Source organism: Panthera onca, chromosome E1, assembly GCF_046562875.1.
Source record: "Panthera onca isolate mPanOnc1 chromosome E1, mPanOnc1 haplotype 2, whole genome shotgun sequence".
NCBI classification, from domain to species: Eukaryota; Metazoa; Chordata; class Mammalia; order Carnivora; family Felidae; genus Panthera; species Panthera onca.
Window position 1 is genome coordinate 30,165,594 of NC_138352.1, and position 9,234 is coordinate 30,174,827.

The window sequence follows — 9,234 nt, forward strand, 5'->3', positions numbered from 1 at the left end:
TAATGCTCTCGTGCGATTGGATTTGTTTTTATAAAAGGGGGAGATTTGACCATTGGGTCTTTCGCGTCCTCTCCACAAATAGGAGTGAAACAGAGGCTGATGTTGGTTTGCATCTTGTTTGTGGATCTATGGCCACATAGATGTTATCCATGTGAGATGTTTTCTCTACCTCTGGATGCTATTGCTCACACCAATTTGTAACCGAGCTCCGTTACTGTGTTTCAAGGCAAGCTCTTGTGAACATTGGGCATTCTAACACTCAGGAGGATCAGAACAAACCCAAATGTGTTTCACATTCACGTGAACGGGGCATGGGTGTGGGGTGTGTGTGTGAAATTCTCTACATTCAGAGTTTTATGTTACTCCATAAGAAAGTTGCCTCACGGGAAGGGACACAATTGATGGCCCAGAGAGAGGAGAGAGAAAAATTGAACACACCTGCCCTCCCCGCTACACCCACACCCACACACCCTTTCCCAATAGTCAGAAGAATGAGGAAGAGGAGGAAGGCAGACAGATGCCAGTGATCCTAAACCCGCCCCTCCTCCTCCCCGAGCACAAGCGCCAAGATGGGTGCCCACCCCACGGCCTGCTCCTCCTTCACCTCTTCCACAGGGGGCTGAAAAGCAACCAGAGACAAAGCCACTTTTGCAGGAGGCAAAGACAGGAGACAGAGATGGAAGAAGAAGTAGGAGGTGGACGCGGACGCGGAGTTGGAGGCGCAAAAGAAAAAGATGAAAGAAACACAAAAAGGTGAGTCCAAAACTTTAAATCTGCCTGGGGCCTGGCCGGCGGCTCCCTGGCCGCCTCCCCCTCCCCCTGTTTCTGCATCAGTTGGTGTGGCTCCAGTGATCTCCTAGGCCATCCCCGGTGGTGGGGCCTCCCGTGTGAGCCTGATGGTGGGGAAACAGATCGTTTGACTTTTTAGTGGACACGGGTGTGACGTCTTGGGTACTAAGGGCCATGGAAGGGTGATTGCTTACTTAAAATGGACATATTTTCGGAGCCGTCGATATCAAATACAATGCAGATAGTTAGGTTTTATTCTTTGTGGTGGTGGTTGAAAAATGGCTTGAATTTGGTGCTCTCTGCATGACAAGCCTTTGGGGTGGGCAGCTCCGGTCATGGCCTTGCTTCCGTCCCAATACTGACCCTGTAATTGTGGTCCTCAAAATATACATCTCTGTGACCTTTACAAACAACATAACACGTTTTCTCCCTCGTTTTACAACAGGTATCAAAAACAAAATCAAAAAAACTTTACAAACACTTACGCCCTTCCTTGTTCCACTCAGACACGCACTCTAGGGTTCAGGCCCGAGGCAGGGGCCTAATCAGCTTTCATGTGACTTCAGTTTATGACTTCACTGGTACCCGTTGCAGTTTGTCAGCAAAAAGTACTTCAAACGATGGTCGATTTTGTCTCTCGCATACAGTGTTCGTGGGTGAATGTTGACAGGAGATAGGTTAAATACACAAAAATGTTTACTCGTAAACCTTTAAATTTTTTCCTTGTACCATTTATTTTTGAGAGAGAGAGAGAGAGAATGAGAGAATGAGAGAATGAGAATGAATGTCAGCGAGGGAGGGGCAGAGACAGAGGGAGACACAGAATCCGAAGCAGGCTCCAGGCTCTGAGAGGTCAGCACAGAGCCCCACGCGGAGCTCGAACTCACGAGCTGTGAGATTGTGACCTGAGCCGAAGTCGGACGCTTAACCGACTGAGCCGCCCAGGAGTCCCTATTTGTAAACTTTTAAAATGGCTTCCCAAATCTTTCGTGACCTGTAACTTCAAAGCTTTGCTAACTGGTAAATTAGGTTCAGTTCTTCAGACATCTGAGTCTTTTCCACAGAAGATAAAATACTAAATTGTGAATTACTAAACCTACGGCGTTTTCTTTTCTTTGTTTGTTTTTTTGTTTTTTGTTTTGCTGTGTGTGTGTGTGTGTGTGTGTGTGTGTGTGTGTGTGTGTGTGTGTTTGGTCTTTGGCTTTATTCAGAAAAACAGTAAAGATACTTGGGTCTGTTAGTAAACATGTTTCATCGTTTGTTGTTTTTTTTTTTTCCTTGAAGATTTGTTTTCCAGCCTATTTCTTTATTTTTAGGAGAGAGAGAGAGAGAGAGAGAGAGAGAAAGACACACACACACACACACACACACACACACACACACACACACACACAGAATGAGTCGGTGGGAGGGGCAGAGGATCCGAAGCGGGCTCTGTGCTGACAGCACAGACAGCCCAATGCATGGCTCAAACTCACGAACCGAACCGTGGGATCATGACCTGAGCCGAAGTTGGATGCTTAACTGACAAAGCCACCCAGGCGCCCGTTTCATGACTTGCTAAAAATTGTACAGTAAAAGAAAAAAGAAACAAAACCAAACACCACAACGTGTTTCTGAAAATGATGAGATACATTCGTACATTTGACAGTGTAAAGAATTCTGGTGTGTGGGGGGCCTGGGTGGCTCAGTCGGTTAAGCGTCTGATTTCACCTACGGTCATGGTTCATGTATTTGAGCCCTGAGCTGGGTTCTGCACTGACAGTGCAGAGCTCCCCCTCTCCCCCTCTCCCCCTCTCCCCCTCTCCCCCTCTCCCCCTCTCCCCCTCTCCCCCTCTCCCTTTCCTCCCAGCTCTCAAAATAAAGGAATTAACTTAAGAGGAAAAAAAGAACTCCATAAAAAAAAAATAAATAAAAAGAAGGCAGGCAGGCGGAAAAGAAGAGAGAAAATACACAAAATACTATATGGTCAATCGCTATTCTTGCTGTGCTTATGTCAATACTGAAGCCATGTCTGTTAACACTGGACTTATTTTACAAACAAATTAGTTTTCATTGGGCTATCTTTGACAGGAATGGAGGGGTCTCGATAGAAAAAGATTGTATTTCAATAGCTCTTTTGTGGATGTTAACTTCTAGTTCTGGTTAATTAATTTTCTTTGACTGTTTGTTGTTTGCCTTTAAAACTGGGCTGGATCCTGAATCCTGGTTTCCTCGAATATCTGACTATGACTCTTCAAACTCAGGCTTCCAATCCTCTCCCATCCTCTTATCTTACCATCCTGAAGAACTCAAATGGCCCTTTTCCCTGAAGCCCTGCAAAGGAAAGCTGGACAACTGGAGATAAACTTCAGAGAAATTGCCACAGTTGTAGACAATCTGTGTGCCTGTTGCTCTATGGGCCATTCAGTACGAGACATTTGCTGCTGTTGTGTTTTTGTTGTTTTTAAAGTAGGCTTCACCACGCCCAGTGTGGAGCCCAACTGGGGCCTTGAGCTCACGACCCTGGGATTGAGACCTGAGTGGAGATCCAGACTTGAATACTGAACCTGAACCCACTGAGCCACTCAGAATCCCCCAAAATGAGACATTTGAACTACATGCCAGAAAAATCGGTCAGATTGCCCCCTGCCTGCTCCCACTCCAGCTGAGGATGCTTCGAGCCTGGCATCTAGACACCTTCTCACTGACCGCACTTGGGACTTAGACACTGGGTTTATAAGTTGTTCTACCCATTAACCCGTGGTGTTCTTTTCTTTCCGTAGAAGTACCTCTTATTAGTTACCTGATTGCTTGCTGAACGAGGAGGCAGAGTCAAAGCTAGTTCACAAACACTTGCTGCAACTGTATTAGCTCCTCTTTAGAAATAAGAACCCATATTTTATTTGTATTTTTATAAGTTTCTTAATATTTATTTTTGAGAGGGGGTGGGGGGGAGGGAGACCCATAATCTGTAGCTGGCTCCAGGCTCTGAGCTGTCTGCACAGAGTCGGATGCGGGGCTCGAAATCACGAACGGCGAGATCCTGACCGGAGCCAGAGTCCAATGCTTAACCCACGGAGCCACCCAGGTGCCCCAGCAACAAAAGCCCACATAAACAGGGGCACCTGGATGGCTCAGTCGGTAGAGCGTGTAGCTCTCGATCTTGGGGTTGTAAGTTCGAGCCCAACGTTGGGTGTAAAGGTTACCTAATAAGATTTAAAAAAAAACATAAAAATAAAATCAGACAGCAATTCACTTGGGTACAGTAAGAGGCCCTTGACCACCACAACCTTCCCCCCCGCGCCCTCCCCCCACAAGGTGGTTATAACATTGGGTTTGACTATACTGTTACTATTCCTTAGAATACACTTGGGGAGAAATCTCAGGATATGATGCAGTACCAAACTATGCAGAAAAATACCCAAGATCTCAGATAGGAACTATCTCTGATTCCCCCCACCCCCCCCCCCCACCCCCAATTAGCACAAGGGAGCAAAAGTTGTGACCTGCACCCTGTCAAATCCTTCCCTTCCAAAGCCCCTGCCACACCCTAATTCGGCTTGAAATAGTTTCAGAAGGTGGACCTCCATCCCTGTTCCATAGAAGTGGAATGAGGGATCGACAATGGAAACTTATAAAGGGGAAGAAAACTTAACACCTCTGACTCCATGTTCCTTCGATTCCCTTCACAACTTCTGTGTAGCCCTGCACCTAGGCCTGTGACAGGTGAGATTTACAGAAACTGTTCTCACCGGGGGAGATAAACGGATAGCCCTAGCCCGAGCCATCACCCATCATCGTCCCTGTTCCTTACCATTGGGAAATGATCCAAACTCCAGAGGCTGGGGGTGAGTGTGGGGGGCGGGGAGTGGGGAGTGGGCAATTGAAACTGTGCCACGGAGGGTTAAGGAGGCTGACGCTCGCTCTCTCTCGCAGAGAACCTAAATCTTGTTCTTCAGGGAACTATTTGCCCCTAATCAGCTATTGTGTCTTTTCAGGTCCCACAAACAAACTCTAGCTGTCTCTGAAGAAGCCTGGACTCAAGGTCCACCGATATGCTTGCAGCCTATAAGCCAGCACAGCCCTGAGAGAAAGAGCCTAAGTCCCCATCCAGGTTATACCAGCTCTCGGGGCATACCCACAGCCCCTTCTCCGTGTCCTAAGGTAACCTCCTGACATCAGGGACTAAATTTTGCCTCCTTCTCATGTTAAGTCTCCGCCCCTAAGCAAACCTGGGAATATGCATGACAGGTATGTTTCCTCAATGTGGGTGCTCCATCTTTCCTCATCAATAATCACAGATGTGCCTTCCCTTTTATCAACAGGTATGTAAAGGATTCTTGGGATTTCATTCTTTTGTCAATTGAAGTGTATTCCAATGTTGCACTGGCTCCTTCAAATTGTCCTTGTTGAAAGTGTGTTGCTGTCCCTGTCTCTCTGTTAAAAATGCTTTGCCAAATACAAAGGCAGACCATCTGAGCCAAGCACATGAACTATGTCTGCTGGTCAATGGAACTTACAGAGAACATACGTCACTTTTGAGTTTCCCACCATTTATGTTACAATAAGTTCACCCCAACGAGGAACCCTAGGTGGTTCAAAGACATATATGTGTGTTTACAGACACACACACACACACACACACACACACACACACACACACACTCTCTCTCTCTCTCTCTCTCTCTCTCTCTCTCTCTCTCTCTCTCTCTCTCTCATACCTAGCAAGGAGGGACACACCCAGGGCAGACAAGACAGTCACCTGGCACTGAGGGACATAAAAACATCAGGTTGATCGTCCGTGATTTCTGAGGAAAGATTATCGATCAAGACGGGGAAATGATAAAGGAAATTCTAAACTTTTTATGTTGGTGCTCTCCCAGGGAAGCTATACATTTAATATTTACCGAGGTCAAAGGGACTCCAGAAAACCTCAAAGCATGAGCTCTTTTTCTGTCCTGAGCACAGATTGTATGTCTGGTTTGTTAAAAAAAAAAAAAAAAATTTTTTTTTTCTTAAACATAACTAACTAAAAAAGGGGGCTTCCAAAGGCGGCTTATAAAGATAAGGGAAACAAAAGAAAACAATACAAAAACCTTCCTGGTCGCCATAAGATTGAAGTCATACAGCCTTGCACATACTAAAAACAGAAGATAAAGTCTGTAACTTTCTGGAATGTGTTCTTTCTCCTCATGATGATTCCTAACATCTGCGGCCAACCCCCCCCCCCCCCCCCCCCGCCCCCGTGCCCTGTTTTTCCTTTTTTTTTTTTTTTTTGGTAAGCTGTATGTATGCCCAATGTGAGGCCTTCCCCAGATGACTGACCTGCTTTGTGAAGATTGCGTATCCCCGTCAGCCCTCCTAACTTGGGCTCCAATGAAACTCTTTTCCTTCCTCTTTAAAATTGTTTTTAAAAAGGCTCGTTCATTTTGCATCGACATAGGGTAAATGCTATAAAAGGTAAGCAAGACATAGTGAGGGGACAAACTGGGAAAGGTGGACAGCGTTTAAAAGATGCTTTTAAATGCTACACTTCTTCCTGCCTTTCCTTCACAGGTAGGAGGACAGCACCTACACCTACTGTCGTTGGCAATGGTCATCGGCCTGGAGAGGAAGAAACCATTCCATAGTTTTCCACACGGCGGATGAGAAGGCCCTCTCGGACCAAATCCAGGAATTCCCTTACTGTGAGCCAAGGACCGGTGTTTTGTCGTTTTCCTTTCAGTTGTGGTTAGAAGTAGACATCACCTACAATTGAGATTTTTCACCATATATAAGCGTAGAGTTCAGTGGTATTAGGTGCAACATTCACATCCTCCTCGTTGCGTTCTCTCTTTCCATTCCATTTGTTGTAGTGTTTTAAGATTTATGTTTTTGATGTTTATTTATTGGTTTATGGGGGAGGTATAGGGGGTAGGGAGGGAACCCCAAGCAGTCTCTGCACTGTCCGTGTGAGAACCCAATGCAGGGCTTGGTCTCACGAACCCTGAGATATGACGTGAGTCAAAATCTAGCAAGCGTGGGATGCTTCACCCACTGAGCCACCCAGGCACCCCACCGATTCCATTTGTTTTAAAGACATAAACGTTGCAAACTTTTTTTTTTTTTCAACTTTTATTTATTTTTGAGATAGAGAAAGAGCATGAATGGGGGAGGGTCAGAGAGAGGGAGACACAGATTCTGAAGCAGGCTCCAGGCTCTGAGCTGTCAGCACAGAGCTCGACATGGGGCTTGAACTCACGGACCGTGAGATCATGACCTGAGCCCAAGTCGGACACTTATCCGACCGAGCCACCCAGGCGCCCCACAACCTTTTTTTTTTTTTTTTAAGTTTGTTCATCCATTCCTTCATTCCTTCATTCATTTTTCACATTCTCTTCACTCGATGTGGGACTTGAAGTCACAACCCTGACAGAGATCAAGAGTCCAAGAGTCGCATGCTCTTCTGAGTGAGCCAGCCAGGAGCCCCTTCCATTCCATGTTTTGAAACAACCCCAGGATCCTGACTCAGACTCCCAATTTGACTGATGAGAGCCCCGCCCACGCCCTCTAGGCCATCTGTGGGGCTGTTTCATGTGTGTCCATCTTTCTTCCTCCTTTTAGTGGCACGTCAAAGGTTGCATGTGAAACAGCCAGTGCCTGTGGAATGAAACTGTACTCAGTTTCCCTTTGGAAGCAGGTGGGAGAGGGAGGAGAGGTCAATGGCTAATCAATAGAGTGTTAGTGTTGCTTTACAGGAGTGTGCCCGCTGGGACCATCGCCCGGGGTCACAATTGTCCCCTGTCAGGCCTCCCCCACCCTCTATCCCTTATTGCCCCATGCCTGTGTTTGGCCTCTGAACCCTAAGACACCACCATCACGTGTTTCATGCCACCCTCTGACTCTGACTCGGCAGGCCACACCACGCCACACCATGCCGCTCGCTCGCTCGCTCGCTCGCTCGCCAACTCCCTACCCTTCCACGTACCTGCACCCCCACCCCTGGAAGGCATTATAGTAAGATATCATCCTCCACATCCATGATTCTCAAATGGTTTATTGAGGTTTCCTGGGTTAGGAAAAGGAGGGGACACTCTTTGCTCCAGAGAAGGCAAGTTCTTCAGACATCATCTTCTCCCCTCCCCCCTTTCTCTCCCCCACCCCTTCTTTCTTTCCCTCCCCCCCTTCCCTCCCCCCCCCCCCTTCCCTCCCTTTCCTCCCTTTCCTCCCTTTCCTCCCAGTAGTTCAGAAACTGCAGCCTAAGGGTTGGGGGAGTTGAAGAAAGCCATTCAATGCAGAGAAGCCCCAGGCTCAGACTTTAACAGAAAGCTTTCTGCATTTGAACGAAGGGGTTGAATGAGGCCCATTGGAATGAATCGCCCTGAACCTCCCTTCCACTGCCACTCCCATCCCCGCCCCCCACCCCTCCCCCACCCTCACCCCCACTCCCACCCCCACGAGTCCTCCAGTGGTTTGGGGAACTGAAGGCTGCGGGTGGGCAGGGGGTGGGGGCGCATGCATCCTAAGCGGCAAAGTAGGCCCCTGGTCCACAGGAAAAATACAAACTCTATGTACCGAAATCTGTTGCGTCTGTATACGCCGATAATGACACCGCAGAAAGACAAATTAGAAAAGAAAAGAAAAAACAAACCCCAAACAACCCAATCCCGCTTACAATTGTACCAAACATGATAATAAAGAACACGAAAAGAAATAAAGGAACAAAGACACATCCGGCCACGAGCGAGCGGGTCTCCCTGTACGTCAGCTACTTTAGAGAGTCCCTCTCCTAGAGGCCCCTTCAGCTCAATAGCGGGCTGCACAGGTGTCCCTGTCTCTAGCCCGATTCATCTTGGTGCGAGCACCCTAAGTGGCCAAGGAGGCCCCCGGTCCACGGGAAAAATCATGCCTGGGTACAGCGGAGTTGTGTATCCCGGGCAAAGCGGTCAAGGGGTTGGCGAGATGTGTGTGGAGGGGAGGAGGTATCTGTTCCGGGGCCGCCCTCCCGGGCACCGCTCTGGCTGAGAAGAGGGCAGTGGGGCGCGGCCTGGACCCGGACGACAGTTGCTGCCTGCTGCTGGGCTGAGGGCTGAGGGCTGAGGGTAGTGGGGCAATGCCCACGCTGGCTCCTGCGACGCAGTTCGTCCTGGGCACCTTCTGTGGTTTCTGTCGAGGTGCCGGTTGCCGTGATGACCGAGGCTAAACTCCCCTCTCCGCCTGGTTGTTCAGACGCCCGATCCTCCCGTGTTCTCGGTACGTGGACTGACCCGCACCCTCCCATCCCACCAGACCCCTTGTGCCAATATTTCCTGTTTCAGAGTTCTTTCGCCTTGTCCGGAAAGTAAACAAACCACACTCACAGATATCGACCCCTCGAAAGAACAAAGAGACGTCCAGGCACGAGCGAGCGGGTCGCCCTGTGCCTCGGTGTACTTTAGAGACTCGGTCTCTTACAGACACCTGAAGCTCAACGATGGGCTGCGG